The sequence below is a fragment of the Perissodus microlepis genome, chromosome 20, assembly GCF_051167445.1.
Source record: "Perissodus microlepis isolate ML-2025 ecotype Zambia chromosome 20, ASM5116744v1, whole genome shotgun sequence".
Lineage (NCBI taxonomy): Eukaryota > Metazoa > Chordata > Actinopteri > Cichliformes > Cichlidae > Perissodus > Perissodus microlepis.
This window is the reverse complement of record NC_140480.1, coordinates 13138985-13161827: the sequence shown is the minus strand read 5'-3', so window position 1 is coordinate 13161827 and position 22843 is coordinate 13138985. Positions and strand designations below refer to the sequence as shown.

The window sequence follows — 22843 nt, the reverse complement described above, 5'->3', positions numbered from 1 at the left end:
TAATATAATTGCAGTTAACCAGAGCTTAGCTACTCTGATCTACAGTGATTTTGGGGGTTTGGATTTGTTTTTCACAGGTGCAGAGCCTTTTTCTACAAAATTATGAATAAACTGCATTGTTTAAAAGTACCATTAATCATGTAGACTGACAAGTAACTAAACATGTAACACAGTGATCAGTAGAGAAGAAAGAAAATAACCCATTTACACATTTCTAGTTCAGATCAAAATTATTGTTCTGATTAAGGAAACAGTAAATTTGGCCACGTTATTGTCCTGATCCTCCAATTTTCCCTTTTCAATGTGACTAAATAAAATTCAACTTTTTTTTTTTTTTTTTAATAAAAGCAGATGCACACCCAGATATTTCTTACAGTAAGAATCCTCCAACAACCTTTCAAAAGAAACATTTTTTGTCTTTCCTCAATTTTGAGAGCAACTGAACCCACAAACCTGAAGCTCGAGACCCCAAACTAACCAAATGTAATGTTTCCTTAATCAGCACAGTCATTTTTAACTTTTTGTGTGTTATGTTTACTCACAGTTTTGATGCTTGCTTCTTCGACTTGATCCATGATTAGCTTTTCACCGTCGCTCTGCTGTTTTCTCTCTCCTCATGCTTCTCCTTCATGCGTCCTGTCCTCAAATATAATCCAACCTGCCTCCTTGTTTCCTCCTTGACTTGTATTAGCAAAATTTCCAGGTAAATTAAGAGAAATCCAAAAAAGTTTTCCTGTTTCAAAAGCTCTTCCAGTTGCCTGTCTTCTTGTCCTCCTTCAAATGTGCATTTTTCGACTTATGTATTTATTTGAATTCATATTGCCATGACAACATAGCACAGAGCATCATGGTAGTTTAAAGCAGGTGGTTCTGTCCTCTGCAGAAATGCTGGTGTTCCATAGTGATGTAGAAGTATGTTAATAGTCTTGAAACAGACACTCACTGATCCGGTAAGAGCAGGAATTTAACTACAAACCCTCATAGTCCCCATCAGTATTCTTCATTTTGCTCTGCAGCAATGGTCACAGTGGCTGCTTTAAGTACGTTTGCCCCATAGAAATCCACTGATGTTCAGTGAGTCCCTTTGATACATATTTAGACCTTCATAATTTTCAGGGTGCATGAGTGTTATATCTCCATCTCATCCTAAACATTTTACCAACCAACACGTTCTCACTCCCAACTCGTCAAACGTGTGACGCATGGTCAGGCTCCCTCTGCTTCACTTATTGACGTGCAGGGTCCTCTCATTGAATACTATAGAGCTCCCTTAACGTTGCTTATTGACGACAAGAGATTGCCGCGGAAGAGCCTGTTGTCCGTATATTTATATATTTCCGAAATCACATTGTATTTATAGAATGACTATTAAAAGTCAGCGAGTGTCAGTAATGTTAATGTGGTTATGTTAGTAATACACCGAGTGCTAATATAACAGCTTTAAGATGCATTTGTAGATATTATTACGTGTTTTACCGTCTTTATGGTGCTAGCTTAAAGTTACGGTGTAAACGTTAGCTTATATTGTAGTAAAGCTGTTACTGTTTAAACGATGTTAGCACAGAAATATTAGCTTCTGTCATGACTGATGAAGTTACTAGTTAATAAAGTTTTCAGTAAAGTGTTTAATCGCAGCCACAGATTGACAGCAAATATCTCGATTAGCTTCAGTGCATCTATAATAAATATGTGCAAGTTTCAGTGCTTCGTTTAAACTGTATGATACTTATACTGATCCAGGGTCAGTGCAAAATACAATCCTAGCTGTGTGAACAAAGCCTGGCTCCTTTAATCCTGCATGACAAACCTCAGAATGCAGGTTATTATTACTCTTTCCTGCTGGCACACCTGTCACACCTGAGAGTCAGCTAGAAACTTACAGTGACGTGGACATCATGCAAAGACTGCCAGACTCTGTAATACTGCAAATGATCAGTGACTCATGTTAACACTAAACTTTAAACGGTATCTCTGTGTCTCTCTGTGTGTGCTGAACATTTAGGATTGAGTCAGGCTGCATCAGCTGAAGCTGTTATTTGTATATATCAGTATTTTTTTCATTCAGGTGTGGGGAAAATACGTAAGACTGCAGTGAAGCGATGTACCAGATTAATCCCTGGCCAAAGGTATCGTACTTAAATCAGACTACTGATCCAGCCACATCAGCCTTTTGTGAGGTCTGTTTAAAGTAGACTAAAAATGAACTGCAGGTTCCTGAGAGGTGGACTGTGAGCACAGAAACACATGTTCATACATACAGCTGCAGCAAACTTACATTAATTTTAAATAGATTTGTTACTCTGATGTCTGTCTCTGTGTTTGTCCTCTGACAGACTGGTGACCTGTCCAGGTGTGCTCTACCTATGACTACTGGGACAGGCTCTAGCCTCTGTAAAAGAAATTTTCTGTTATTCTCATTTAAAGTATTTAAGTGCTTATGCATATGCTTAGTTGTGACACTGTTATAGACTGTTCAGTGAAAGTTTCTAAAACTAGATGAACTTACTTCAGCGTCAGCAGTTTGAGAAAACAACTCCCTTTACAGGTGCTGATAAGGCCAAGGGCACAAAACAGCATAACCATTGATCCGTTAGGTTTCATAGCGAGACACGTGAAGTGTGGTAGGATCAGTTTGTAACTTCCTCCCTCTTCCTTGGAATGCATAAAGGAGTAGGAGCACAACTTCTGTGGCAGCGCTGACATGACTGAACTGTGATGTTTGATGTGTGTTGGCGCAGTAATAAATAGCTTGATCACAGCTCTTTCTGTGTTGCAGACTTTATTTAAAAAATTCCACGACACCCCCCACCCTCCCACTGTGAACCTGAATTGAATATTCAGAAGACATTTGTTTAAATAGTTCTACAAATCTGAGCTGTTGGTGTGTCCTTGGATTGTGTGGTAATAATATTAGAGCTAGCAATCTTTCTTACTGAATCTCTACTATGAGTCATGTTACCTGAGATTAATTCTATGTTTACCTGTCAGCCTGGACAAATGTGCTGTGTGAAGGAAATTAAATTAAATCAGATCTGAACTGCGTACATTTAAGGAACCTGTTCATATTTAATTGAAATATGAACCAGTGATTTTTTGATTGCTGATTCCAAGAGAGTCTTTGTGGAAATCCTGTTTGGCTTTTTGTTATTTTAATTCTCTTCTCTGTTTTCCAGAACAGTTCTCCACAGTCGCTGTCCACATGGGTCAGTGGGACCAAGAAGCACTCTGCTAATGTGTGGACTCTGACCAGCAACATCCAGCAAGACCCAGACAGCGTTTTCTATCTCCCAGCTGGAGTTTTTTGTTTGTCTGTGACTGGAGAGTCAGATTTTTGTTGAGCTTCACACTTGCAGAGGTAAGTCAGTTTGCAGAGATCCCTCCCACCCTGGCTTTTATGTCCTAGATTTCTTATCTGAAACAGTAATATTTCAGTGACTGCTGCTTATACCACAGGTTAATACACGCTACTGATCCCTGATAGGAGAATCATCAATTTTGGCAACAAAGAAGCCTGGTGGATGTTTGTTTGCAGTCTGATGATGGGACATCATGCTCTGCATCTTCAAAGTTTGCCCCCTCATTATTATTCATACCCAGTAATGTGAAGTATGCTTATATCTACTATAACTGAACCAACCTGGTGCTCTTCATTTATGGAGGCTGTTGAGTCTGAATGTTGGATGTTGTGTATCTCGTGTTCTCTGGGCTTCGTTGTCCTCAGTCTTTTTGCAGGATCAGAAAACAAAACCAGGAGGCGTGTAAATGTTTCTTCTCCATGATGTTTCTTCAAATGTTTCTTCTGGATGATGATAAGACTGTGACACGGGATGCCACCTTTGGTCTTGTGATGAAGCAAAGCTCAGGAAGAAGTGGGATTAAATGGTACCCACATGTGTGCTGCTGAGAAGGATGTACAGGGGCACCTGCAGCCAAATCCAAGCTTCAGGTTAGTTGTAGTTGCAGAACGCTATAGGACTGAGACAGCTGAGGCATCAAATGTTTGATTAAACGGATGAAAAAGAGAAGTTTTTTCCCTATAATTATCACTTCTTAAAATCTGTAGCAACTTCAAGTCTGTCAGCGTGCTGAGCATGCTCAGAATGTGACAATATATTTTTGTTCAATATTTAATTTCTTTCAGTTGCAATTGTTAAATGAAAAAAAATATATATATATTCTTATAATTTAGCAAACTAATTTATCAAAAAAAATATATACATATATCTGTATTAGTTTTAATAAATTAATTTGACACCTGTATTGAAAATACCATATTGTATTCATACAGAATCAGTATGGTATCATTGTTTGTCTGCTCACTGATTGTTGAAACTAAGAGCTACTTTGATCTGTTTAGATCTAAAGTATCCAAAGTTGAGCTCTAATGTTTCTTCACCCCTGTGTGTGTGATATCTGATTTCCTACATGCTGGCAGAGCAGCAGTTTGTGCTCACAGATGGTGACGGTGTGGAGAGACGGTGGTGTTTCCTCAGAAGAACCAGCAGAGTCACAAAGGACACCAGTCCATCTCACCACCTTGACTTGCTGACTGATGTTCGTCTGCACTGCACAGAGGAAATCAACTGACCGAGGTTTGTCCAGTGACGTGTTATGAAATGTATATTTGTTTTATGCTTACAGATATGTTTTTCTTGACAGAGGCTCTGCAGAGGTTAGACAAAGCAGAGAAAATATGTGCTTTACATTTTACTGTGATTTATTGAGATATTTGTTGCCTGATGTTCAGCAGGAATGGAGAAATAGAATCAAAGGGAGATGTTTTTGATGTTTTTGTAATGATGTAAGTAAATCTTCAATATTATTTATTTGCTTGGTTATATTAGGAGTGTTTCTGAGTGAGGGGGAGAGGAGTCATCATCCAGTTTAAGTGACGTAGATCAGTGGATACACTTGTCTCCCCTTTAAAGGAGACAATCCAAGTCATCCTTAAATGTTAGTGCTTTCAAATACACAAACATTTTTAAAGGACAAAAATGAACATCCAACTTTGACTGTAATACAAAATAAATCTTTGCATGTGTGTTTTCAAACTCTCAGATGGGCAGGATATCAGTCTTGGACTGTCTAACCTGCCGGAGCAGCACTGAATGACCACCACACATGAGCATGTTCCTGCAACATTCAGCATCTGATCTGTCATCTGTGTGCTTCTGCTTTTGGTAAGTAGAGTTACCCAACTCCAGTAACTCTAAACACATGCCATCCATTTCTAACGGCCTGGTTACTTCCTGTCAGTTACTTTAGAAACCATGTGGTCACCTGACCTAACACTGTTTCTTCTTCTTCCCCTTAATGTTCAAGTGTCAAATGTCCAACAGCTGGAGAGGAAACTACACCAGTGTACTGGGATGTTTCAGCAACACGTGCCAGATGCTGTTCCTTCATGGTGACATCACCAGAGACAGCCCCACCCACCTAAGGACCTCGCCATTGATCATGATGATTATAATGATGACAGCGAGCGGAACTAAGACTGTAAAAATCCACGACCACAATTTTTCTTTCTAATTATTAATGAATACTGAGAGCCTCTTTCTGTGTTTTGTCTGTTTTGGGGTTGTTGTTTTTTACCTCATTTGTTACTAACAAAGTTCACCAAACTCACACAGTTTTCATTCTGTATGTTTCCATCTTTACCAGCCACACTCTAACTGCATTTAAGAAAATAATCCTTATAAATCGTCGTTTTTCTCTTTCGTAATTGATGATAATTCAGTGAATATACTGCGCTGCTTCCTTTTATTGCGTCACACATTGCTTTAAGTTTTTCAGTGTCCAGTTGGCTGTAGCTCAGGTGGCAGAGCAGGTCAGCCACTAATCAGAAGGTCGGTGGTTTGATCCCAGGCTGCCTCCTGGATGCATGCCAAATATCCTTGGGCAAGATACTAACCCCATGTTTGCCTACTGGTGGTGGTCAGAGGGCCCGGTGGCGCCTGTGTCCGGCAGCCTCGCCTCTGTCAGTGCGCCCCAGGGCAGCTGTGGCTACAATGTAGCTTGCTATCGCCAGTGTGTGAATGTGTGTGTGACTGGGTGAATGACTGAATGTAGTGTAAAGCGCTTTGGGGTCCTATGGACTAGAAAAGCGCTATGCAGGCCAGGCCAGTTATTTTTTACGGCTGTTTGAATTCTCTGTATGTTTGACCCTGTAGACTGTTTGATGGACTGCTTGTCTTCCTGTTTGTTACCGCCGCCTGTTTTTGACTAAAGATTTGGATTTCTGACTTCAACACAGCCTCTGCGTGTCCTCCCTTTGTGTCCTCTTCCTCTGTGAATGTGTTGCATGTGTCACAGATTCATTTTATTAACAGTTTTCACACAGTGAGTTGCATCAGCATTCATCCACAGCACATTTCAGAAGGATTCAGATTAATACAGTGATCTTATAGTCAGAATTATCCTGACAGACTGCCACTGTAAATTATCTTTCATCAGGTAAATTTTCAAATAAAGTCAAATAAAGTTCAGTATTTCAAAGCAGGAGTTATGAAGAATCATACTGGCATTAGGACTAATAATATGTACTTACAAAGTCAAAGTTTTTTAATTATGCTAGAATACTGGAAGACAATCAACTTTTAGTGTTTTCCGCATATTAATTATTCTGAAATAGAGATGGTGACCCTAACCGTACAGAAGCACACTAAACAACTGACAATCTAACAGACATCATTGGCCTGAGCTGTCATGCACAGTGAGTCTGATCCTTTGCTGTGAGAGTCTGACAAGCATGTTTCTGGTCAGTTTGGAAGAAATAATATCACAATGTTGATCTTTTTTTCCAATATTCCTTCTCTTTTACAACATAAACTGTGATCAAAGCTACTTATGTTCACAGCATGTAATAATAATAACAGTCCAGAGCATTGTGGTCTGTTGAGCTAGGGTTAGGGTTAGCAATTCAGACATATGTAATCAATATTAAACGTCTCTGACGTGGGCCACTGTCCGCAGTGTTGGGAAATCCATACCAGGCTGGAACGAGTCAAGGTAGGTGAGCATCCACGAGAAGACACAGCAGATGCATCCTACTAATACTGACAGGACCAGGAGACTCCAGAAACCGAGCATCTTCTCTTCAGTGCCATCCTCTCCTGTCACCCTCTCTGCCCGCAGCTCTTTGAGTATGGGGTAGATAAGGGCGCAGAGAAAGCCTTATTACTAATTTGTATTATAATTCAATTTTCATGAAATATTCATATTCAGTATTGGTCCTTTTATATTATAACCACGTATCCACCCAGGCTCATGGTGGGGCAGGGCTCTGTCCTGGGATGCTTGAGTACAAGGTAATGTACACCCTGACCAGGTATCCAGTCTGTCAGAATTGTTTTCAATATTTGGTTCAAAAACATGAGTGACAACAAAAATCCAACTAGGATTCTTGCATATGATGAATGAAGTCTGTCTTTGACTGTATTGTCCAGCTGATCCATCAAACCCCCAGCAGGTGAACCTTATTCATGACATAACACGGCAACAATGTAAAAAATTAAACAGCAACAGTCTAAATGTAAAGTGCATTCTAAACTCCTCTTCAATAAATTATATGCAAAGAGTCATTCAGGACTGTAAAACGTGAACTACAGAACCCAGAGTATTCATCATTAAATCTCTGGTTGCTTCATTTTTCTATCTATCCTATATCAGATACTTTAAAGGTTAGGTTAGGTAAAGTTGCATTCTCATGGTGAGGCAAAGTGCTTTATGTGTGTGTGTGCGTGTCATGAACGGCTATAAAAGGCCTATAATTAAAGAACAAAGCGGGGTTTGAGTTCGAGTTGCGGCAGACTGTCACTACTTGTAAATGGAACGCAGCCTTCCTACGGCGGACAGCTAATAACAGGAATCGGACGCGGTCCACCCAAGTCCACAGCAACCACCATAGCAACCGCCTAGCATGACCTTAAAAACATATTCTGTCTTCATAACTATCAAAAACATGAAATGGTTTGCAAAGTGTTTAAGTGTTACAGCTGCAGAGAGCTATGGCGGTATCTTTGGAAGCTGTTTACATAGCTAATAATATACGATGTAACCATGGAGACAGTCAGTCACGTGAGCTAGCGGTGCATGTTTACTACAGTGAATAAGGTGATTGCGTGCACAGCGTCCACACGCTGCAGGGGGTAAAGACATTACTTCAATATTGTTTTATATTGATATATATTTGCCTTCTGTTGACCATCACCTCAGGTTCACCATTACAGTTTCAGCATACAGATGCACACTGTCTAAATATCAACACATTCAAAAACTTATGTCTCAGAAATAAGCACAGCTGTTCATGTTTGTCATTAGAGTTTTATTTGTAAGAAAATTATGAACTTCATATTGTGTATCAAATAAAAGAACATTTCACAACTCTGAGTCAACAGAAACAGGTAACAGAAATGTCTCTAATGTAGACATGTACAGTGTAGTGTAAGCATTAAAAGATCATAAAGGAAAAACTAACATTTATGTGAAACTAATTGTAATAAAAAAAAATGAACAGGTGGTTTATAGATGTAAAAGAAAGAATCTGAAAACAACACTTTTTTGGTCTAAGTGATCAAAGTAGAAAACAGAACTGATGTTCAAAAACAAACCGTAGCTGCACTAATATTACACATCTCCATTGTTGTGGTGAACAGACATGTTGCTTTTAAAACCACATGCAGTGTGTGACCGTGACTGTTCACTGAGACCATGAACGCCACTTCGCTGAAGCCTTCGCCTTCTTCTTCTTCTTCTAAAATGGAAGCAGAAGGAGCACGAGCTGCTTTGATCTACTGAAAGGAAAAAGCAGAACATCTGAGCTGAAACCAGTCAGCTGAAATCATTAAGACAGGAACAATCATTCAATGCAGTGTCTCAGGTGGCTTAGCCTGTTACAACTGTTGATACAAGCTAAATACGGTTAACACACAGTGTCAGGGAGCTCCAGTGTGGGAACTAGTGGCTTTAGGTTTGTAGTCATTTAACTTTCATCCATTCATTCATTTAATTCAGGAGGAAGAAATGTCAGGTTGATGCAGGCTGGTTACATGCATTTGGTCCCATGCTGTCTTTAACTAAATGACTTGGTTCATTTTATGGCTGGGCTGTACGTGGGGTTATATCATGTTATTTGGGCAGGAGTACCTGTCCCCTGTTAGACTTAGAAAGTTTCTCCATAAGTAGAGTTTCTAACTCTTCTAGCACATCTGTTGCTGACAGCTTTTTGGTGGCTCTTTTTACCCCACACTGGTTGTGAGTGTGTAAATAGCCCCACTAGTTCTTTTGGGTTGCAGTTAACTTGGGAGGAAGAGGTAGGTCTGCCATGACTAGATGAATAACAATTATCTGGGATACATAAATTTCATAATGCATGCATATATCTCTCTAAACCTGGCCTGAGGGCTGCCATTTTTTACATTCAGTTATTTCTTTGTTGAATCTAAATAATGAATGTGTTACAGTTAAACTGACACTGATCAGTGTAAATGGCTCATTGGGACACAGAAACCTTTAAATTAAACCCTATCACCTGATATCGAGTGTCAAACAATATCAAAGCTGTAAAAGCTGTTTACAGTCAGAATTTATAAAGCTATGATAGTAAATAAATTCAAACAAGTGAGCTTTTCTCTTTGTGCTGAATATCAACACTGTGATTTCTTAGACTGCAAGCTTTACTTTAGCACAACCAGTTGTAGAAGCTGCCACTCCAAATGTCTTTTGATAGCAAGAAAAAATACCTTTTCAGTACACGGCCTGAAGTTCTTCTCTGACATCTTCTGCAATCGGCTTTGTCTGCTGGTTTGAAGACAATAAACCACAAAAAGATGATTTAGTCACTTTGTCTGCGTCATGCAGCTCGAATGTGTCGTGTAACGATGTTGAATAGCCGTCGTTATCCCTCTGCTGTGTCAGTAGGATTGTACTGTACAGCATCTCATTGATATGTGAGGAATGCTAATGTAACACGATAACAGACTTCCATCATTAAAACATAAAGGACAGGAGATATTTACATATTTTTATATTTATATTACATTTTATAGCTGACGGATATTACTAAATAGATAGAATTTACTAAATAGCTGGATGAACATGAAAAATATGTCTATAATAACAAATGACCATGAGAGCCAGTAGAATTAATTCAACTGGACACTCAAAAGATGTCCTTAAATGCTCTTTAAGTGGCAGAACAAACGAACAAACAGTTAATTGCTTACTTGAGATGAAATCTGCTCAGCTACTTTGAAAACAGCTTCTAAGTGGTTCCTCCTTTAACAGGATGACTGCTCAGGGGTAAGGCCATCATGCAATCCAGCAACCTTTATGGTTCTGCTTTGATTCACCAGGAACTATTAGGGAAACCTTCCAGCGCCTCCTGTGAAAGACACAGGCATAAACACACAAACATTTATTAACATGTTCCACAGTCTTCCAGTTTGATTTTCTCATCCTGTGGACAACAACGTACATGGATGCAGGTTTATTGTTAACTTTTGTAAGGTTTATTTAGTGAACATATCCAGCTGCAGCTCCACTGTGATCCTGAACTGGATAAGCACTTAAGAAAATGTGTCAATAAATGGACATACATCAACTTACTATATTTATCCAAACAGACGGGACCAATAATGCTTCACTGAGTTAGAGACTTTAACAGTCTCTTCTATGTAAGAATGTCTCGTGCTGATATACCTGCAAACTTGACAACAAAGGTTTTTCAGACTACATTTAGCTGTCCTCTATGTCAGCTCACACAATCACATTCATGTCACACTTATTTCTGCTTTCCCATTTTATAATTATTACTTACATTTTGATTAGATACCTTGAGTTTGTAAATGATCAGATTACATAATTGGAATACAATGTATCCAATTCAGGGTTGCGGGAGGATGAAGCCTATCCCAGCTGATACAGGACAAAGACAGGCTGCCAGTTTATTGCAGGGCTAACACAATATGTGTAACAGAAAATCCACTTAAATGTTTGATATTTCTTATAATAATCATAATTATGACTATTATTTAAAGGTTTCTTTATAAATACATTTTGATTTTTTATAACACCTAAAATCCAAACCTGAGCTGTTTCAGATTCTGACCTCTGACCTCAGTGACCTGGCTGTGTCCTCACTGCAGCTCCCTCTTGGAAGTACGTCTGCTTCTTGTCTACCCCCAGTGTTGACCGCCTGCCCTTGATATCACGTACTGTACCTGAGGAACAAAAAAGGACAAACACTTGCCTTCATTTAAGAAGTACATTCATACAGAGGTAATCTATGGAAACACACTAGTTCACCCTTTGGGAGAAATCAGTTCCTGTGAAACATTTCTGTAAATGAACATCATGTGGAGAATGAATGAAATGAGTTCTTCAGGTGACTCAGCAGACCCACACTGACAAATGAAATCTAGTTAAACTATTAAGCATATTTGCTCTTCTGAAATCTGTGTTAAACAACAACAAACATAAATTAGTAACAAAAATACAGCTGAGTAGAGGCTTTACAAACCACCAGCAGCCATAATGCAAAATTTTAATCTTCAAATGTTTCTGAGCCGTCTTCAACCTGCTTTTAACACATTAAAGTCCCACAGTCAATGCAGCCTGACTCAATCCTAGATGTTCAGCACACAGAGACACAGAGGTACTGTTTAAAGTTTAGTGTTAACATGAGTCACTGATCATTTGCAGTATTACAGAGTCTGGCAGTCTTTGCATGATGTCCACGTCACTGTAAGTTTCTAGCTGACTCTCAGGTGTGACAGGTGTGCCAGCAGGAAAGAGTAATAATAACCTGCATTCTGAGGTTTGTCATGCAGGATTAAAGGAGCCAGGCTTTGTTCACACAGCTAGGATTGTATTTTACACTGACCCTGGATCAGTATAAGTATCATACAGTTTAAACGAAGCACTGAAACTTGCACATATTTATTATAGATGCACTGAAGCTAATCGAGATATTTGCTGTCAATCTGTGGCTGCGATTAAACACTTTACTGAAAACTTTATTAACTAGTAACTTCATCAGTCATGACAGAAGCTAATATTTCTGTGCTAACATCGTTTAAACAGTAACAGCTTTACTACAATATAAGCTAACGTTTACACCGTAACTTTAAGCTAGCACCATAAAGACGGTAAAACACGTAATAATATCTACAAATGCATCTTAAAGCTGTTATATTAGCACTCGGTGTATTACTAACATAACCACATTAACATTACTGACACTCGCTGACTTTTAATAGTCATTCTATAAATGCTGTCCGTTTAAATGGTCTTACCTGTACACACTGCTGTATCCACATGTATTCCATAAGTTCCAAAAATTTAAATGAGTTCTGACTGTGTTGGGATGATAGTGTTGTTTGTTGTCTGCAGTTGCTGGTCCCTGGTGGAGAGAAGCAGGTGATGCTGGAGTCACTGCAGCCAGATGCACGTTACAGCATCTTGGTCACCGCTGAGTACCACAACAGAGAAGGAGGCAGCGGTTCAGCTCAGGGCAAAACTGGTGAGTCAAACAAGGGAAAGATGCCAAGACAGCTCAAGTGCAACTTCCAGTTAAGACCGACAGGCTTACATGCAAAAAGTGCAAATGTCCCATTACTTTACCCTTACAGGAGGATATGCATACTTGAAGGTTTCCACATATAGAAACATCAAGGTTTTTGGGCAGTATTGTTTCTACAGCACTACACGTACAGTCATTTTGGTCCAGAGACACAGATTCCTTTCTCTGCATAATGATGGGCTGTCTGAACAATGAGACAGAAGCCAGTGCCGGTACAATGACAGTACTGCTCTTGATACTTGGTTGGAAGTTCAAAAATTACTGGGTGCACTGTGTCTACGGTTATTGTCCAAGCTAGTGTGCAGATGACATTCTTTGGCTTTGTGTTTTTTGTTTGTTTTCTGGCTTTTTTCTGTTTCTCTAGACACTTTGTGGGTAAGCAGTGCGAGTGTGGTCAGGTCAGACCACTCCAGTATCTGTGTGTCATGGAGACCAGTATCTGCCGTTGATGGATATCCTATTGTAATCCAGGATGTAAAAGGTATTCTGTAATCAGTGATGTGAAAAGGTGTTTCCCCCCAAGTTAATACAAAATGCAGTTTTTAAATGATGATTTCATAGATTAGGGAGAAAGATTATCCAAACCTCCCTGGTCCTGTGTAAAAACAAATTGCCCCCCTTGTTAAATCACGAGTTAACTGTGATTAACCAATTTTGGAAACCTCAGTTCAGTGTTACTAGACACACTCAGGCCTGATTAATTGCAGACTTGTGAATCAAGAAATCAGTTAAATAGAACCTGTCTGACAAAGTGAAACAGGCTAAAAGACCTCAAAAAGCAACACATCGTGTCACCAGCCATCCTCCTGGTCCTCAGTGTTAATGCCCACTTAACTGGGTCCTTCAGTGGAAAGGCTCAAGCAGATGAAGCCTAATATAACAAGATGAGACTGACAAATATTCTATTTGAATGTTTAAAAAGAAAAATATCACAGTATCTATGCTTTCACTGAGCATATACCTGCATCACGAGTGTCAATGATGAACTCTGCAGCCTGAAAAGTCCTGGCCTCGGTCAGCCCCGGTCCACTCACACGCACACGGCTCACATCACCAATCCCTGACTGCTTGATCATAACAGCAATTGGGCTGCTGGGAACATGACGGCCGTTCTTCTTGATGTTAACAAGGTGCTCACCAATGTCCCTGGGTTACAAATGAGATTCCTAACACAGACAGACAAAACAGATGAGGGTTAACGCTTATTCTTGTGTGTGCACGCAGCCCGTTTCAGTTGCTCCTGCTTCTTTCTCCATGTTTTAACTTTATTACTTTCCCCCTCTGTCTTTTACTTAGGGGTTAATAAAGTATTTGGATTCTGATGAGTCTCATTGTTTTGCAAACTTCTCACTTATCAGACGGACACTCACCAATGTGAGCATCTCAAACACACAACGTGTATCGTGCCTGTTTATCTGCACACTATACTGTATGACAGAGTTTGCTGCACAGAAAGTGCCGTAAGCTATTTTAAAGGAACAGTTTCACAAACAACCTGATTTCTTACAAAATGAAACAATTGTCTTTACACTGCAGTCCTTGTCACTGTTAGATGTAACGCTGGCTCTGGAAAGGCTGCTGACAGCTCTGTCACCTTTGTGATTCTTTTCCTCTGTCAGCGATGAACCTCAGTGGGAGTGACATTCGTGATGTTCACTCTGTCACTCAGTCAAAGAAAAAAAAACTATACATTCAGACGTGAGGTTGAGCTGAACACAATGATACCAAGCAAGGCGAAAAAACCTGAAGGTGAAATACAAATGCAAAATTAAAAGTAGTCAAAAATGGCCAGTTATATTTTGGACCTCAGAGGGTTAACCCAACAAATCATGAAAAATTAGGTTTAAATTTTTATTCATGACAGTGCAGATTTCTCACATTTCAATTTAAGCATGTAACAATTTGATTTTTTCTAACACAAAAGGAGTGAAACTTAGGTTAGACTTGTGTTTGCAAATGACCCACCCCATGTTTTGTAGCTTTCTGGATTTCATACTTATTGGGCTATATATTAATTTATTATACAGACTTATACAGTACATTAAATCAAAATTCACGTTTTATGTAACTGAAATGTTTAATTATGTGGGCTACAGAAAATAATTAAGTTATAGACTATATTTATAAGAAACATGTACACTTACACGAGGAAGTGGTGTCCCAGAAACGATGTGGGCTCCATAGATAATTGGCAAACCTTCTGGAGGAAACCTGGTCTTGTTAGGAGAGACGGCATCCATCCCACTTTGGATGGAGCAGCTCTCATTTCTAGAAATATGGACAAATTTATTAAACCCCCCAAAATATGACTATCCAGAGTTGGGACCAGGAAGCAGAGTTGCAGTCTTACACGCCTCTCTGCAGCTTCTCTCCTCCTGCTACCCCCCCAAAAACCCATCACCATAGAGACTGTGTCAGCTTCCAAAAAGACAAAAAACAAACTAAAAACCAGCAACAAACAACTTAAACATAAACAATTACAAAGAAAGAACAATACAGTATCCACATCTGAACCAAAGAGTAAAACAGTGAAATGTGGATTATTAAATATTAGGTCTCTCTCCTCCAAGTCTCTGTTAGTACATGACTTAATAATTGATCAACAAATTGATTTACTCTGCCTTACAGAAACCTGGTTGCAGCAGGATGATTATGTTAGTTTAAATGAATCAACACCCCCGAGTCATTCTAACTACCAGAAATCTCGAAGCACAGGCCGAGGGGGCGGTGTGGCAGCAATTTTTCACACCAGCCTATTAATTAATGAAAGACCAAGACAGACTTTTAATTCATTTGAAAGCCTGATGCTTAACATTGTCCACCCCAGCTGTGAAACTCAGAAACCAGTCTTACTTGTTATCATCTATCGTCCACCTGGGCCTTATACAGAGTTTCTGTCTGATTTCTCAGACTTTATATCTAATTTAGTTCTGAGCTCAGATAAAATAATTATTGTGGGTGATTTTAACATCCATGTAGATGCTAAAAATGACAGCCTCAACATGGCATTTAATCTGTTATTAGACTCAATTGGTTTCTCTCAAAATGTAAAAGAACCCACCCACCACTTTTATCACACTCTAGATCTTGTTTTAACATATGGCATAGAAACTGAACATTTAACAGTGTTTCCTGAAAACCCTCTCCTGTCTGATCATTTCCTGATAACATTTACATTTACAATAATTGATTACACAGCGGTGGAGAGTAGACTTTATCAAAGTAGATGTCTTTCTGAAAGCGCTGTAACTAAGTTTAAGAATATAATCCACCCACTGTTATCATCTTCAATGCCCTGTACCAACACAGAGCAGAGCAGCTATCTGAACGCTACTCCAACAGAGGTCGATTATCTTGTTAATAATTTTACCTCCTCACTACGTAGGACTCTGGATACTGTAGCTCCAGTGAAAACCAAGGTCTCTAATCAGAAGTACCTGACTCAGTGGTATAATTCTCAAACACGTAGCCTAAAGCAGATGACTCGTAATCTGGAGCAGAGATGGGCAGTAACGCGTTACTTGTAACGCGTTACTGTAATCTGATTACTTTTTTCAAGTAACGAGTAAAGTAAGGGATTACTATTGCAAAAACGGTAATTAGATTACCGTTACTTTCCCGTAGGAACGCTGCGTTACTGCGTTACTAAAACGGTGATTTTTTTGCGAGAATGTCTCATGACAGTGACGTAAGCAAGTGCGACGTTTGTGACAACAGCTGTCTGCAGATCAACAATGGATCATATATCGAGTGCAGGAGAGAGTATGAGCGTGCAGCGTTTAAAGCGTGGAAGTACTGACCTTAGCTGACCTCAGCTGTTGACTGCACCAACCAAACGTCTTCAATCAGGTTTGCCCTGCTCAACACTCGCTCAGTCACAAACAAATCGTTTATTTTAAACGATCTTTTTATAAAGGAATCTCTCAACTTCTTGTGTTTAACTGAGACGTGGCAACAAAACATGGATTATATACATCTGAAGGAAATTTGTTCGACTGGCTGCTCCGTCATCGGAACTCCACGTCTTTCGGGACGTGGCGGAGGTCTCGCTGTTGTGCACCAGGACAGATTCACATGCAGACTGATGAACTCGGATTCTTTTACTTCATTTGAAGTTCAGATGATCAAGGTCGGCTCTTTGCGCACCTTTTATTGTATTTTAATCTACCGACCTCCTGGCCCTGCCGGAGTCTTTTTAACTGAATTTAACGACCTCCTATCATCCATTATTAAATTAGAGAAGGTGGTAATGTTGGGAGATTTTAACCTTCATATTGATGATGCATCCTGTAATATGGCTGCTGACTTCATGACTATCACAGAGTCTTTTAATTTTATGCAGCATGTTTCTGGCCCTACACATGTAAAGGGTCACACATTGGACCTTGTTTTCTCCTTGGGTTTAAATATAAATGACATTCGTGTGGAAAATGTCCATGTGAGTGACCATAGCTGCATATATTTTAACTTGTCGTTTTATTTGGATCCCCTGGCTCCCAAAATAACGATTGAAAGGCGAATCATAAACCAGAACGCCGGCAAAAGGTTCTCTGCCATGTTCGACGCTGAAATGACTTACAATGATTTGGACTCTCTTGTCTCATCCTTTAATAACCAGTGTAATTCTATTTTAGACATAGTGGCACCTCTGAAAAAAAGTACTGTCCTACATTTGAAATCTCATCCTTGGTTAAATGAAAACATTCGTAATTTCAGGAGATACTGTCGCAAGCTAGAACGTTTGTGGAAGGCTTCCAAGCTTGAGGTTTATAAGTTACACCTTAAAGAATCTATCCTCTTGCTAAATGACATGTGGAAAAATGCCAGAACAGAGTATTTTTCACACCTCATAGCTTCAAAAAAGAAAGATCCTAAATTCTTGTTTAAAACAATTAAGAGTATTGTTTCTCCTGATGCTCCTTGTGCACCAGTTCACTCAACATCCGAATGCAATGAGTTTATGAACTATTTCAGAAATAAGGTCATTGCCATCAGGTCTAATATCTCTCCATCATCTTCTCAATATCAAACTTTTAACTTGTTCTCCTCTGATACTCGGTCCTCTTTTACTCCTGTTACATTACAAGACATCAGAGGCCTGCTTTGTCATATAAAACAGACTTCAAGCCCCCTTGATGTCCTTCCATCTTCATTTTTCACTAGTGTGTTTGATTCAATTGGCCCCTGTATTGTGGAAATGATAAATACTTCTCTTCATACTGGCTCAGTCCCCAGCTTCTTTAAACAAGCTATTGTTGAGCCAATATTAAAGAAACCCCAGCTGGATCCATCTCTTCCTAACAGTTATAGGCCAATATCCAAATTGCCTTTTATATCAAAATTTTTAGAAAAAGTAGTACTAGAACAACTTAACTATTTCCTGGATAAAAATGCTGTTATGGACACTTTCTAGTCTGGTTTTCGTAAATTGCATTCCACTGAAACGGCCTTACTTAGAGTATCTAGTGATATCTTGATGGCAGCAGACTCTGGAGAATATACAGTGCTGGTCCTGTTGGATCTCAGCTCTGCTTTTGACACTGTAGATCACAGTATCATGATAAACAGACTCGAGAACTTGTTTGGGATTACTGGTGTTGTTTTAAAATGGTTTATATCATATCTGTCTGAGAGATCTTTTACTGTTTGCATGAATCATGTCACATCAGAATCAACAGTTTTGCCGTGTGGGGTACCTCAGGGATCTGTCCTGGGTCCAATTCTCTTTTTACTTTATGTATTTCCCCTAGGCCAAATTATTAAGCGCTATAAATATATCTCCTATCATCTCTATGCTGACGACATCCAACTATACTGTTCCTTCAAAATGTCTGAGTTTTATAAATTGTCTAATTTAAGTAATTGCCTGACAGAAATCAACAAATGGTTATATGACAATTTTCTCCAACTAAACTCTGATAAAACAGAAACTCTAATTATTGCTCCAGACCACATGGTCCCAGAAATTAGACAGCATATCAGCTTCTTAGACCCTTATGTAAAATCAAGCCTTAGAAATCTCGGTGTCATATTTGACAGCTCGATGTCGCTCCAGCAGCATTCTAAGCAGCTGGTCCGAAACTGTTTTTATCATTTACGGAATATTTCTAAACTCAGACTAATGGTATCAAAGCTTGAACTTGAGATGATTATTCATGCTTTTATTTCTTCTCGTTTAGACTATTGTAATGGCCTTTTTACTTGTTTTAACAAATCAGCCTTAAATCGTCTTCAGACTGTGCAGAATGCTGCAGCACGTCTCTTAACAGGCACCAAGAGAAGATCGCATATCACTCCAGTCTTGGCCTCCCTTCACTGGTTGCCTGTAAATTTTAGGTTTCATTTTAAAATTTTAGTTCTAACCTTTAGGGCCCTACATGGTCAGGCTCCTCAATATTTATCTGACCTGCTGAAACCACATACATCTTCTCGGGCTTTAAGGTCATTAGATCAGAGACTGCTGGTGGTACCGCGCACTCGTTTTAAAACTCGTGGTGATCGGGCCTTTCAGACTGTGGCACCACGGTTGTGGAATTCTCTCCCACTGTCTCTTCGCTGCACGGACTCCATTGATTCTTTTAAGAAACAGCTGAAGACATTTTTATTTAGAAAAGCATTTGATTAATTTCTTCTTATGCTGTTTTTATAGTTTTATTGTTTTACATTGTTTTATTTACTGTTATATTGTTTTTATATTCCCATTTCCTGTGTTGTAAAGCACTTTGTGATTTTTATCTGTGAAAAGCGCTATATAAATAAATTTTACTTACTTTTTACTTACTTACTACTTTGAATTTGATTCCATAAAAAGTGACAAAAACATTAGTGTCCGTTGTGCGTGGGAAGAAAACTTCTTTTTACACCGAAAAAAACCCCTAAACAAGCTCCGAGTGTCCAACGTCGTAATGGGAAATTCACAGAGAAACTGGCGGATTCTTCCACTGACCGCTGCGCCACACCTGCACCAGGGTAAACCTCCGCCTACCCTACTCCTGCTTTACAGGTGAAAATAGAGCAACAGGACCGCTAGTCTTTGATTTTATTTACTTTCTGCTGTGTTTTACTTGCATCTATTTGAAAGACTGAGTGTAAACACAAAAAATATTTTATTTTATGTGCTGGAATGTGCAGAAAATAGGTTTAAATGTTAAACTAATTTCTTCAAGTCAGAGAATGGTGCATATAATTTAATTTTTGCTTGATGCATAAAGTTAAAAGATTAAACTGATAAAACAAGTTTAAAAAAAAGAGACTTTTCCATTTGATTACATTTTGTATGATGGATTATGCAGAAAAAGTAGAATTGGGTTGACAGATCTATCGCTTTATCACCTATTCAGGTTGTAAATCGTGTTTTTAAAAAGTAACTAAGTAACTAAGTAACTAAGTAATTAATTACTTTTGAAAATAAGTAATCAGTAAAGTAACGGGATTACTTTTTTGGGGAAGTAATCAGTAATTAGTTACTGATTACTTTTTTCAAGTAACTTGACCAACACTGGTTGAGAGTGAATTGATTTAAACAGCACAATATGCTGCTGAATCACTCTCATTGTTATTGTTATTTTATTTCCTGTCAGTAGCTGAAGTACTGGTGACAAAAGAGAACGGTTGAGTTTCATCTCATAAAATTGACACCGCTCCAGAATAGCTGGAGTAGAAGGGCGTGTTAATAACCACTCTTATTCGTCTAATACCAGAGAAGGCTCTGCAGTTTCTGTTTAATGGGTAATCAGCCCACTAAGTTTACTGTTGACGAACAGTGGTTAGAAAAAAAATGTCCAGGCGCCGGACAAATTAGTGTGCAAGGATGGAGAAATCCATCTGCACTATTACAACTTAAAGAAGTAGGAGAAAGAAAAGATTTAAAGAAAGAAGGAAAACGCACATAAGAATTAGAATATTTCCAAGTGTGGAAGCGAGAGGTAACAGACAGGGACAGAGGAGAGGAAATAGAGGCAGAGGAAGAGGAGGATTTAGAGGAAAGGGCCAGAGATACGTAGGGCAGACAGACTTACGCGAAAGAAGTGAAGAAAGAGATAATACGTGCTGGAATTGTGGCAAGGAAGGGCATTTCGCCAGAGATTGCAGACATAAAACAGACAAACGGCAATATTCAAAAGAATGACTAAATGAGAAAAAGCCAAATGAAAATGACAAAAGTGACGCAGAAGTATTTAATGTCTATCAATTAGTGTCTGAAGTAAAAGGCAAACTTACGCTGACAGTATATGTTAATGGCAAACCAGTGCAGATGTTATGTGATACAGGAGTATGTAAAACCGTTTTGAACAGAAAACCACGGGAAGTACAATTCTCAGAAGATACTTTAATAGTAAAATCAGCATCAGGTCACACTACAGTGCAGTGACTGATAAAACCCTTATTAAGTGAAAACCAGAGATCAAAATAGTTTAAAGTAGTTTAAAAAGGTTGGAAACAGACCCCACCGAATAGATATAAATATAAGAAGTACAAAAATAAAATAAACAAAGACAAAATTACATTAGAACTTATTTTTAACGTATTGAAACTAATAATAGCAAGGATAACAACCTGCAAACTGATATTAACAATGAAACATAGTTGGCATGACGACCATGCCCAGAATGTATAAAATGAATAAAAGGAAATAATTCACACGAAAACCTTTTAAATAAAATAGAGAGATGCATAAGGTACATTAGGGCTGTGTCATTGTTCAGCCAAGGAAAGTGTGTGAAAAGGTAAATGTCTCCAGCTTGGGAAAAGGTGAAACTGCAAATCACCCGAAGCCCTTGATGGATACAAAATAAAATATAAAATATATAATAATAAATTGCTTGGTTCGTCACGCAAAAGAGAGAATGAATGTGACTGAAGGTTGGATCTGAGATGAGACAAACAGAAGACCAGTCTAAAAAGTAGGCACAAACCTGTTCAGAGAAAAAGCAAATTTGTACAGATTGGATGAATTCTAAATTATCTGTTTGCTGAGTAAGATGATCCTAACTATTAAATTGGCTCAGTAGTAGTATAGTGGTATACACTAATAAAATATTGTAATATACTATTGTTATTATATAGAAAGAAAAAGATGATAATATTAATAATGACATAATATTAATAATAAGAAGCAACCTAGTCAGTTATGATGTGAGGTGGATGATTGTTATGAAGTAATCTGCATCAAGCTTAAGGTTTGCTCAAACTCAGTATAATGACATATGAGATGAAGAAAATAAAGAAACTATCTAAACTAATTAAGTGCATAGAGGCACTTGACCTGCTTGAAAACCTGTCATTTATCCTGGATAAAACATTACTGAGATATAGAGCACACCTATAATAACAACTAATAAGCCAAACCCTGTAGACAACAGCTAAAGCTACAGGATTGAGAAGCTGAATTAAATATGTGGACACCGCTAAGTTGATGAGCATGTTACACATTTTCTTTTATTTTTATTTGTTTGTTTTTAGAGCAGAAGCTGCATAAAAGCCAATACATGCAGCTGTCTGTGAGCTCAGTTTTTCCCTCACACTTCTGCTCTGTTTCAGTAGCAGCATTTTTCTTTTTGTGTCCTGACTCATGTATGTTTTCTGTTTTGTTTGATTATTTTATTTTGTTGATTTGGAAACGAATTTGTGACCATACTTGTGGATCACAGTGACACATAGTGATTAGGCATATGATTTATAAATGCCTAGTTTTAGAACTGTGGGCAATTCAAAGTTTAAAAAAAAAATATATATATAAAAAACCCTAACTTCAAAGTTTGAAATATGTAAGATGTGTGAGATGGGTGAATTCTTTGAAAAACTAGAAATTATCTAAAAATGCATTAAGTGAAAATATAATGTTGCATCTATAGAGAAGAAAGAAGAAGCATTCAGTTATTTAAAAATAGGCATTACAGACAGATACAGTTTTAGCACTGCCTGACTATGATAAGCCTTTCTACTTACGTGTAGATAGAGGAGCAGGTTATATGAAAGCTGTGATAACACAGGCATTTGGAGAAAAATAACACCTGTTAACATTCCTGGTGAAATTTAGACTCGTGTAAATTAGACTCTGTAGCGTCAGGCCTGCCTGCATGTGCAAGCCTGTGTAGCCGCAGCAGAGGCAGTAAAAGAGTCAGCTGCACGTATGTAGTCATATGTGCATATGAATTGCACGCAGGCCAAGATATAAATATATACACTGACAGCCAGTTTGTTTTTTCAGCAGTGCACCACTTTGCAAAAATTTGGCATAATAGAGGTATGGTCACCTCTACG

At 38.5% G+C, this 22843-nt stretch overlaps 2 long non-coding RNA genes across 6 annotated transcripts; one reads left to right on the top strand and one right to left on the bottom strand.

Moving 5' to 3' along the window:
- Positions 1-374: 374 nt before the first annotated feature.
- LOC146364251 (uncharacterized) lies at positions 375-5759 on the top strand. 4 transcript variants are annotated; one of them, XR_014799035.1, is made up of 5 exons: positions 375-3946; positions 4436-4592; positions 4845-4953; positions 5059-5180; positions 5323-5759. It is a non-coding gene; the product is annotated as an uncharacterized LOC146364251 (long non-coding RNA). The 4 variants fall into 4 exon arrangements; XR_014799036.1 differs by having other exon boundaries at positions 378-3567; positions 3722-3946; positions 4845-5180; positions 5323-5752; XR_014799033.1 differs by having other exon boundaries at positions 376-3946; positions 4845-5180; positions 5323-5757.
- Positions 5760-8250: 2491 nt separating this feature from the next.
- Positions 8251-19447, bottom strand: LOC146364250 (uncharacterized). Of its 2 annotated transcripts, XR_014798968.1 has the most exons (7): positions 14725-19438; positions 13542-13746; positions 12294-12517; positions 11108-11219; positions 10224-10381; positions 9741-9798; positions 8251-8792 (listed from the first exon to the last, which is right to left on the bottom strand). It is a non-coding gene; the product is annotated as an uncharacterized LOC146364250 (long non-coding RNA). The 2 variants fall into 2 exon arrangements; XR_014798967.1 differs by having other exon boundaries at positions 10224-11219; positions 14725-19447.
- Between the last annotated feature and the right edge of the window lie 3396 nt (positions 19448-22843).